The following is an 11,985-nucleotide window of genomic DNA, read 5'->3' on the forward strand; positions in this document are numbered from 1 at the left end:
AGGGATGGTATGGGGAGGGAGGAGGGAGGAGGGTTCGGGATGGGGAACACATGTATACCTGTGGTGGATTCATTTTGATATTTGGCAAAACTAATACAATTATGTAAAGTTTAAAAATAAAATAAAATTAGAGAAAAAAAAAAAAATTCTGTCAAAGATTAGTGAAAGCAGTGACTAAAAGGAATTTTCATATGAGGAGGGAATAATTTTGTTAGTTTTATTCCAAAAAGTAGAAAGGCTTCAAGTGAGAAACTAACATTCTAGGTACAAAGATCTTCTAACGCTTCAGAATATAGACAATTTCCATTCAGCATTAACTAGTTCCAGGACAAATTTAATATTGCTTGTTTTACATAATTTAACTCAGTTAAAGGGTAAAGATACAGATGTCATTAAAAAATTGCCCCTAAATAGCAAATATAAATAAAATAAGCATTTTATTATATTAGTGAAAATGAATTCACCATATATGATTATTGGTTACAAAATAAGAGAACCGATATAAACATAATGCCAGTTAGATATTTACTTTTGATTTGCAAGTGAACCGTTAATCAAACATTTTGATTCAGTGGCTAAGGGAAAATAAGTCATTGATACTATTAACGGCTTGTAAGGGTGTTATATTAAGCAAATGAGCTTTTTATTTCCAAATTTCCTGCTGACAATAATCTCATTATATTTCTTAAAACCTGTAGTTTATCTAAGATAGCCAAGAAGTTAAGTATTATAAGAAACAATTTTCGGTATGTAGTTATGAATATGACACTCATTAATGTTTCATTTGAAATATTTTCAAAGTGAAATATTCAGTTGATTGTTAAACTTTCAATATACTTATTCAGTGATTTAATTTTCTTTTGTAAAGTCAATAACACACTTGGTAATAAGAATGTTACAGAATTAGTATAATATAAAGTGTACACATGTATTTATTTTCTTAATATCAAATTTTATATCCTGCACCATGATAACTTTACATCAATCAAGCATGAAGATGACATGAAATTTATGAGTTCAATAGTTTTTCCCATATGTATATGTAATTGGTTAGAAACAAAGAATCTGAAATGCTTTATTTTCTTCTAAATATCTTGCTTATTTTCTTAAGTATCTAGTATTTTGTATTAGAAATCTGATGTTATCTGGAATTGTTTAGTGTGATACTAAAGGCATCACCGACTCGATGGACGTGAGTTTGAGTGAACTCCGGGAGATGGTGATGGAGGCCTGGCGTGCTGTGATTCATGGGGTCGCAAAGAGTCGGACACGACTGAGTGAGTGACTGGACTGAACTGAACTGAAAGGTCAGAAATATTTAATTCTCAAAATCAATTCTCCATTCAGGGATGATCAGTTGCAATAGACTTGGTGAAATAGAGGTATCAGTATCTTTCCATTTCCTTTCCAGTGTAATTATATGTTTTATTTATTCCTGAAATATACTGGATTGGAAAAAAAATTCATTTAGGTTGTCCATAAAATATTATTTATATTTAATTTGAATTTATATACTCTATAAAATTAATGGAGCTATTTAAAAATTTTAAGCACATTCAGCATTTTCTCATTTAATGTTTTTAAATTGAATAACAAGACTGTATTTGGTTTTGTTTTGAAAATGTGCTAGCTGACGGAAAATGACCTTACAATTAATTATGATTGAACTGTGAACTACTGTGAATTCAATATTTTGAACTGTGAACAACTCATCAGCTTACCTCATTGGTTATAATACAATTCACATTTATATGACAAGTTATTTGATAATTTTGTAAATAAATAAACTCATTTTCTGATATGATTGTAGCTTTGTTTGTAACAGTTATGAAGACATGTTTGTAATCTGATGTTAGTATATTAATTTATCTACTCACAAAGTGTTCATCTTTTTCAAACCACAAAGAAAAGCAGTGCAGACTCTTTAATATTAAATGTTAATTTTTCAAGCTCCAGCATTTAGTAAACACAGTTTTTAAAAAATTATGGCACTAGAACTTTGTAAGTTCTCAAGATGTAGAGAGAAATTTCTGGCAAAGATTGATTTAGAGGACAAAAGCAAATGCCTACTCTTTAATTAAATTGCCCAGATAGGCACTGCAGAACTCTAAAACTCATTCTGGAATTAAGTCCTGTGTGTGAGCTGAGGCCAAGCTTCCTATTTTACAGGTTTGTCAAGGGATTTATATAAGCAAGATCAGGATATCTGAGGTTGACTCTCAAATAGGCTATGTTTTATGAGTCTAAATAGAACTTGAATTTGTCCAAAATTCATTCCTGCTTATCAATCTCCAGGGGATCTTCCCAACCCAGGGATGGAACCCTGGCCTCCTACGTTGCAGGCAGATTTTTTACTGTCTGAGCCACCAGGGAAGCCCCCTATGTTATCAAAGTGAAGTCGCTCAGTTGTGTCTGACTCTTTGCGACCCCAGGGACTGTAGCCTATCAGGCTTCTCCATCCATGGGATTTTCCAGGCAAGAGTGCTGGAGTGGATTGCCATTTCCTTCTCCAGATGTTATCAATACATAGTGTAAAAACAAAGGAAAAAAAAATACCTTTGGATAAATAACTGATTAGCAATTAGTTTAGTAATTTTTTGATACGGATAAGTTTGCTGCTACTGCTGCTAAGTTGCTTCAGTCCTGTCCGACTCTGTGCAACCCCACAGACGGCAGTTTAGTATGTAGCAATATAAAACCAACTAAGTTTCTAGAATAGAATCAGAAAAGGTAATTTAATAATCAACATTAAAAAGTGTCCAAGCTTTTCTTAAATTTAATGGTGTTCCCCTGCCCCAACTGAATTGCTTTCTAAGAGATTATTTTTCTGGAGGTTTTATCATGTATACTTTAACAGTTTACTCTTAGTGTATTAAGTTTATTCGTATTTTGTTAAATACCTTGTTTTCCTTTTCATCAACTTGAAACATTCTCTGCATTTCACACGAGGTGCATCATCAGAAAATTGTGTGTGTATATGTGTGTATTATGCACACATTTTGCCTTTAGCTCCTTAAGTCAACTAAAGAAAAATCATAGATGTGTAAGTTAATTTCTCTCACAGAAGAGGGATGATCAGTTACAACGTACCTGATGAAATAAAGGTATCAATATCTTTCCATTTCCTTTTTAGTGTGACTGATCATTCTTTCCTTTTTTCCCTCTGAATTTGTATCCACGTTTGCAACTTTCTGATATGAAGCCTTACGTCCTGCAAAAATCACACTGTGTCTAGAAGTTTAATTTTCTGAGATTATAAGTTACAGGCTACCTTCCCTTCTGTCTTAATTGACTGCCACTACTGCATTCCTATTGGGATGACCTGATTTTGTCCATTTCACTTACTTTGGGGATAGCCTTTGAGTTTTCCAGCGATGGTTTTAACCATTTTAATCTCTTCCAGGAAAATGGCCCTTTTCCCCTCATCAAAGCTTAAAATTAATCTTTAGTTTTAGAACATCTGTATTTTATATATTTTTTGTACATTTGTATATTTTTTGGTAAGATCAGGAAAAATGAAAGCAGAAAATGTTGAGAAATGAACACCAAATTCTTTCATCTCTAGACACTTTGAAAAGAAGAACCCCCGCCCCCCTACAAATGCAATGAGGAGATTATTTGATATTTTAACACACAAACTTCTTTTCCTGGGCTTAGTCAGAAAGAAATAAATGATCACTTTTTGTTTGGAGGAGAGAGAAACTGTAGCTAGATGTAGAGGGGGAACCCCACTGAAGATGTTTTGGTTAAATTCTTTTTTGTTGCACAGTTTTTGGCATTGGCAGCCTAAGGCACGATCTTACCATTGCTTAAGAAAGTATATTGACTGTCTAAAAATAAGCACCTTTAAAATTTTAAGGGTGTTCATATTTATATAAAATACTGTACTTAATTTTAAAAATTATCTTATTTGCAAATTATGGCTAAGATGGAGAAAATTGATAGCCTTATTATCATTGTTATTATTAAATATTTTTGTTCTAGCTTTGCATATTACTCACCCTATGGCCCAAAGGAAGTTTCTACATGTCCTCTTCAATCAGATGAGTTTTTTAGAAATCCTCTGCAGTTAGATAAATTCACAGCAGCTGCAAAATCTATAAATGCCAAATGTGTCTGTTGAGAAAAATTTTTCCTCCTCGGGGTTATAGCAGATCCTAGTGAGTTTTGGAAATTTAAAGCAGAAATTAACTCTGAGTCTTCATCTATGGCTTGGCAGCGCCCCCTTTTGTCCAGGATCTAGAATATACAGTTCAGTTCAGTTCAGTCACTCAGTCGTGTCCGACTCTTTGCTACCCTATGAATCACAGCATGCCAGGCCTCCCTGTCCAACACCATCTCCCGGAGTTCACTCAAACTCACGTCCATCGAGTCGGTGATGCCATCCAGCCATCTCATCCTCTGTCGTCCCCTTTTCCTCCTGCACCCAATCCCTCCCAGCATCAAAGTCTTTTCCAATGAGTCAGCTCTTCACATGAGGTGGCCAAAGTACTGGAGTTTCAGCTTTAGCATCATTCCTTCCAAAGAACACCCAGGGCTGATCTCCTTTAGAATGGATATACTCAAGAATATACAGTAAATGATACCTAAATTTGGAGAAGACTCTTGAGAGTCCCTTGGACTGCAAGGGGATCCAACCAGTCCATCCTAAAGGAAATCAGTCCTGAATATTCACTGGACGGACTGATGCTGAAGCTGAAGCTCCAATCCTTTGGCCACCTGATGGAAAGAACTGATTCATTGGAAAATACCCTGATGCTGGGAAAGATTGAAGGCAGGAGGAGAAGGGAACGACAGAGGATGAGACAGTTGGATGGCATTGCTGACTTGATGGGCATGAGTTTGAGCAAGTTCCAGGAGTTGGCGATGGCATGCTACAGTCCATGGGGTTGCAAAGTGTTGGACATGACTAAGCGACTGAACTGAACTCAACTGATGTCTAAATCTTGAAGTGAAAAATCAAAACTGTTGACTTTGGTCTTAGATTTTTAGCAACAGAACTGGGCTTTAACTTGCTGCTGTCCTGTTTGCTGTCTGTTGAAGACCCAGCACCCATAATCTCATTTTCTTTCCAGCCCCCACACCAATCTGTTTTTTTGAAAGGCACCAGGATATACATTTGCTGAGATTTAATATGCTGCTCCTTCTAGAACATTTGCATTTTAATTGCAGACAACACTATAAAAAGAGGGACTCCTGAAGTGTGGAATTTCTGGGGTCATTGAGTCAGTAAATAAAAGTCAAGATTAGGATGAGGTAGGTGAAGCTGAATCATGCAAATGCAGGGTGAAATTCTGTATTTAAATTTTTGACCGTTGTTCATCAGGAATTCTCTACACTAATTTGTCATTTTTATTTTTAAAATTTGTTTTACTTCAGTGCAGTTGATACTACAGGGGATTTTCTGACCTCGAGTCTCTTGAGTCTCCTGTGTTGGCAGGCAGATTCTCTACCACTGCGCTACCTGGGAAGCTGATGCTATACAGTAGGACCTTGTTGTTTATCCAATTCTGTATATAGAAGTTTCCCCCAGTTTGATTCCTGGGTCGGGAAGATCTGCTGGAGATAGGTGACCTACTCCAGTGTTCTTGGGCTTCCCTTGTGGCTCAGCCGGTAAAGAATCTGCCTGCAATGCAGGAGACCTGAGTTTGATCCCTGGGTTGGGAAGATGTACTGGAGAAGGGAAAGGCTACCCATTCCAGTATTCTGGCCTGAAGAATTCCATGGACTGTATAGTCCATGGGGTCACAAAGAGTTGAACACGACGAAGCAACTTTCACTTTCATATAAAAGTTTGCATCTACTAATCTCAAACTCCCAATCCACCACAGCAAAAAAAAAATTGTTTTAAAAAGAGTGTGTCAAAATACTATTTTTCTTGATTTCTAAGTTTTTTGACTCCCTTTTAAGTTCTGCACACTCCTCCCTTCAACCTCCCACCCACCAACACCAGATGAGTAACTCTCTGCCTTGCCCTAGTCCTGCCCCAGTCAATAGGGAGTAATTTTTATTTTTTTGGTGCCTGCCATTCTAGGATGCTAGATATTACACTTCTAAGTTGCCACGCAGTTCACCTTCCCAGTGAACTCAATGACCGCTGGTGAATAAGCAGTTTCACCACATCTATCAGAAGCACACAGTGTAAAAAAACTGAAAGAAAACTTGCCACCAAGCCAGTGACGTTGGAAGGGTTTAATGGGTTCATGTAACAAGGGAGGAGGAGGTCTTGGGGTTCAAAGGACCATAAAATAATAAAGTTATATAACATTTGCTCAACACTAATAAAAAAGTAAAGAACCTGCCGTATTGCGAAGTTATCTAAGGGCACGGATGATCTTTCACTTTGTGTGGCTGTGTTCAGTAGTCATTATTCTTCACATCTCAAACTGCTGCCTTTTTCTGGTAGGATGAAATAGATGAACTAGATTAGAGAAGGCATCTCCTAAGCGTATAGTGTTTAATATTAACTTCCTAGAGGGAGAAACAAGGGCTTCCAGTTGGTGCCAAGCACTGCCATGCCTGGAATGTGACCAGATTTCAGTCATCAGAGGTCAGCATCTGGGCATTCTGAAATGTGATACTGTGAGCCTTTTTGAGGTTTCGGACAGAGAAGAATGATTCTATGTTCTACAGCCCCCTAGATTCATATTGGTGCTTTTTGGACTTGAACCTGTAATGTGTTTTGGTAGCTTTTGTTTTTCTTCTATAGATCAAAATTTCCTACTTTTAACCAAATAAGAAACCGAGGAAGCTTTTTAACTGTAGCTGGGCAAGAAGATAGGGCTAGAGAGAGGATGAGCTTGACAAAGACAAAGAGCTTAAGTTCACTTAGGTCTTTGTAACTCATGAAAATGGGTCTCCACCTAATTTAGAATTTTTATTTCATTTTAGTATGACTGGGGCATCTTCACTGTGTTTATCAGGAGTTAAAATCCCTGGGGATGGGAGGGATAAATTAGGAATATGTGATTGATAGATATATGTGTGCATGCAGCATTCAAAAAACTAAGATCATGGCATCCAGTCCCATCACTTCATGGCAAATAGATGGGGAAACAATGGAAACAGTGAGAGATTTTATTTTCTTGGGCTCCAAAATCACTGCAGGTGCTGACTGCAGCCATGAAATTAAGAGGTGTTGCTCCTTGGAAGAAAAGCTATGACCAATCTAGACAGCATATTAAAAAGCAGAGACATTACTTTGCCAACAAATTTCCATCTAGTCAAAGCTGTGTTTTCCAGTAGTCATGTATGGATGTGAGAATTAAACCATAAAGAAAGCTGAGCGTTGAAGAATAGATGCTTTTGAACTGTGGCGTTGGAGAAGACTCTTGAGAGTCCCTTGAACTGCAAGGAAATCAAACCAGTCAGTCCTAAAGGAAATCAGCCTTGAATATTCATTGGAAAGACTGATGCTGAAGCTGAAACTCCAATCCTTTAGCCAACTGATGCAAAGAACTGACTCATTTGAAAAGACCCTGATGCTGGGAAAGATTGAAGGCAGGAGAAGAAGGGGACGACAGAGGATGAGATGGTTGGATGGCATCACTCATTTGATGGACATGAATTTGAGCAAGCTCTGGGAGTTGGTGATGGACAGGGAAGCCTGGCGTGCTGCAGTCCCTGGAGTTGAAAAGAGTTCGACCCAACTGAGCAACTGAACTTAATTGAACTGTGTTCGTATTCAGTCGATTCAGTCCTGTCCGACTCTTTGTGACCCCATGGACTGTAACCCGTCAGGCTTCTCTGTCCATGGGATCTCCCAGGCAAGAATACTAGAGTGGGTTCCCACATGCTCCTCCAGGGGATCTTCCTGACCCAGGGATAGAACTGACATCTCTTATGTCTCCTGCATTGGTAGGTGGGTTCTTTACCACTAGCACCACCTGGGAAACCCTGACAGATACATACATACATACATATAAAATAGATGCACAATAAGTACTTACTGTATAGTTCAGGGAACTATATGCAATATCTTGTAATAACCTATAATGGGAAAGGACTGGGAAAAAATATATGTACAACCGAATCACTTTGCTATATACCTGAAACTAACACAATATTGAAAATCAACTATTGTTCAATTAAAAAAAAATCTCGAGGATCAAGGTCTAACAGATCCTTAAAGAACTGTCTATAACTCATTGTGGAAGAAATCTGGCTATAAATAATAGAACAGTGTCATATTTGACACGTGGTTTGATTAATAATAGTGATGGCAGTCTTGCATGTTCCTTATTTGCTGTTTCCACAGAAGTCAGAGGAAAAAACCCCAATATATTAGGAAATAACTTGCTGTCATCTTTATAAGAAAATTATGATATTCTAGATACTAGACTACAATTGATGCTTTTTTGGATATTCTTTTCATGGGAAGCTTTTGTTTCTATATTTTAAAAGATTTTCCTCTGATACATATGGTTGAATATGGATTTCATTAATTCTGACTTTCTAAACTTGAACAATTTATACTGTAATTGAATATGAGTTCAGCTAAAAAATCCTTGTTCTTTATTTAACAAGAGTTTTAAATTAGTATTTCACAACTAAAAATAATTTGGTTTAAAGAATATTAGCTCTCATACAACCAATGTCATAAATAAGGATAACTTGCATGATTAGTGTATTATTAAATTGTGTCAATTAAACCTCTCTATTAGGCAATACTCCTATCTAAGAAAAGCAAAGTCAAAGCTCCTTGGGTTAACATGCGTAATAAAGAATCTTCATGAACTTTGGAATCTCTTACATGTGTCTAAAAGGTCACCAAAGTATTTTCACAAAAGCCCCCATTTATCGTCTTATTTTTCTATAACCAGAGATTTCAATAGATAATCAACAAGGACCTACTATAGAGCACAGGGAACTCTACTCAATATTCTATTATAACCTAAATGGGAAAAGTATCTGAAAAAGAATGAATACATGTATATGTGTGACCAACTACTTTGTTGTACACCTGAAACTAATACAACATTCTAAATCAACTGCTAAGTCACTTCAGTCGTGTCTGACTCTGTGCAATCCTGTAGATGGCAGCCCACCAGGCTCCCCCGTCCCTGGGATTCTCCAGGCAAGAACACTGGAGTGGGTTGCCATTTCCTTCTCCAATGCATGAAAGTGAAAAGTGAAAGTGAAGTTGCTCAGTCGTGCCCGACTCTTAGCGACCCCATGGACTGCAGCCTACCAGGCTCCTCCATCCATGGGATTTTCCAGGCAAGTGTACTGGAGTGGGGTGCCATTGCCTTCTCCGTCTAAATCAACTATGAAACTGAAAATGTTAATCGCTCAGTCATGTTCGACTCTTTGTGACCCCATGGATTGTAGCCCGCTAGACTCCACTATCCATGGAATTCTACAGGCAAGAATACTGGAGTGCATAGCCATTTCCTTCTCCAGGGGATCTTCCTAACCCAGGGATCGAACCCATGTTGCCTGCATTGCAGATAGATTCTTCACCATCTGAATCACAAAGGAAGTGTCATAAAGTAAGGATGGTGGTGTGTGTGCTCAGTCATGTCTGACTCTCTGCGTCCCTGTGGACTGTAGCCCACCAGGGTCTCCTGACTATGGAATTTTCCTGGCAAGAATACTGGAGCTGTTTACTGGAGCCATTAAATGTTGCTGTTTACTACTCCAAGGGATCTTCCCTACCCAGGGATTGAACACGCATCTCCTGGGTCTCCTGCATTGGCAGGCAAATTCTTTACCACTGTGCCACCTGGGAAGCCCCGAGTGTGTGGTAGTCCACCATTAACCACCACTACTCATCTCCTTTTTAGAGATCAGAGGTCGGGCAGGTGATAGGATGAGGCTTAACGCTCTTGCATCCTTCAGGTTTATTTTAAAGACATATTTGACTTTTTGTTTTTGATTGATTGATTTTTGGCTGCCCTGGGTCTTCGTTGCTGTGTGTGGGCTTCCTCTGCTTGTGGAGAGCTGGGGCTACACTTCGTGGTGGCGTGCTGGCTTCTTACTGTGGTGGCTTCTCTTGCTGGGGAGCACAGGCTCTAGATACACGGGCTTTAGTATTTGCCATGTGTGGGCTTACTTGCCCCACAGCACGTGGGATCTTCCTGCCTGGGATCAAACCCATGTCCCCGGCATTGGCAGGAGGATTCTTAACCATTAGACCACCAGGGAAGCCCTCCTTTAGAGTTTTTGATGGTGGTGATAAACTCTGATGCCTCAAGGAACATTGAATTCAATATTGCTATTGATCTTTCAGTTTCAGAGGCTTCCCCTTTGTTCTTGTGACCACAACAGCCGGTGGGGGAACCAGTGTAAAGTCCATAGTCCCACTGGACCAACTGTGAGATAGACTTGGGTCATTTAATGTGGCGAGTGTGGGCTATTCTTCACTGGGGCGAGTGGGCTTCTCATTGCAGTGACTTCTCTTGTTGCAGAGCACAGGCTCTAGGGCATGTGGGCTTCAGTAGCTGCAGCTTGGAGGCCCGGTAGCTGTGACTCACACGCAGACTCCAGAGCACAGGCTCAGTAGTCAGAGCACAGGAGCTTAGTTTCTCCGTGGCATGTGGGATCTTCACGGACCAGGAACTGGACCCATGTTCTCTGCTTGGCGGGCAGATTCCTATCTATTGTGCCACCAGGAAAGTCCCATATTCCCTTTAATTTATGCCTGCAATTACGTCAGTTTTTCTTTAGCTCATCTCTTTCTTGCAGTATGTTATCATATGCACTGAGAGACAGTCAGCCGAACCTTTGAGCATTTTGCCGTGGTAATCATTTTGCTCAAGTCCAAAGATTTTTTTCCAGATTTCCATATTGCCATGAATGATGGTTTTATTAATTGCTTCATCACTACCCAACATGGGTTTCCATTCTCCGCCTGTTATAGCAATGTACTCTATGATTTTTCTAGTTTCTTCCCACTCTCCAGTCTCCAAAGTCACTGTTACATCAGTGTTACATATTTTAGGTTTTTGTGATGGCAGCAGTGAACTTCTGGTACCAATTTGTGAATTGGTTATCTATTGTCACAGCAGTGCTGTATGAAGAATCGTAAACCCCAATGATACACACCAGCAAATATTTCTTTCTGCTTCCAGCTCTGTGGATCAGCTGCTTTTGTTGCTCAGAGCTGGGCTCAGCAGGGCTCCTGCATCTAAAGTCAGCTCTCAGTCAGCCCAGTGACTTTGCTGGTTTTGGACGATACATCTGGGGCTTCAGCTGGGACAACTACTTGACTTGGCGGTGCTCCACCTGTTCTCCAGGAGGCCAGCCTGGTCTTGTTTCCATGGTGAGGCAGAGGGGCAAGAGGAAGAACAGAAGTACGTAAGGCTTTTTGAAAGACAGCCTTGAAAACAGCACAAATCACTTCTATTGTATGCTGTTGAGTGAATAAAGTCATAGGACCAGCTGAGATTTAAGACATGTGGAAATAGATTCAACTCTTTATGACAGGACCTGGATGCTTCAGAAAACCCCACCAGAAGATGAAAGGAAGAGCAATTTATTTACTGTTTTTCCCCTGACTCCTCTCCCACTGGTCCGAGTCCGCTCATGGTGCATTCATTCTGTGCTGTATCATCCGGCCCCCTTTTTCCCTATGTTGTGTTATCAGGCCCCTTCTGGACCCTCCTGGGAAAACTGTATCCCAAGTCCTGTGCTGTGACACTTGATTTAAGTCCAGAAGTGCTAGGAGGTACCCAGGCTTCTGTAGGCTTGGTGGGCTTTCCCAGGGATGAAGGGGCTTCTGCCGAGGCTGGTGCGATGGAGACTCTGCCAGGGTCTGATGCTTATGATGGGAGAGGCCAATTTAGCCAATGGAGTGAGGGCGTTGTGGTTTTGGTAGTGGCGGCAGCCAGGATTCATCATGAATGCCTGTCTTGTATTTAGACTTCTCTAATTTCTTTGCTAGTAATCGTTCTCTGAGACCACCTCATCTGTCCTTCTCTGTAACACCATCCATTACCTCCTTACCCTCGTCACCATCTTTCTCCTCTTTCTCCTCCTCATGTT

Source organism: Bison bison, unplaced genomic scaffold, assembly GCF_000754665.1.
Source record: "Bison bison bison isolate TAMUID 2011002044 unplaced genomic scaffold, Bison_UMD1.0 scf7180017864325, whole genome shotgun sequence".
Lineage (NCBI taxonomy): Eukaryota > Metazoa > Chordata > Mammalia > Artiodactyla > Bovidae > Bison > Bison bison.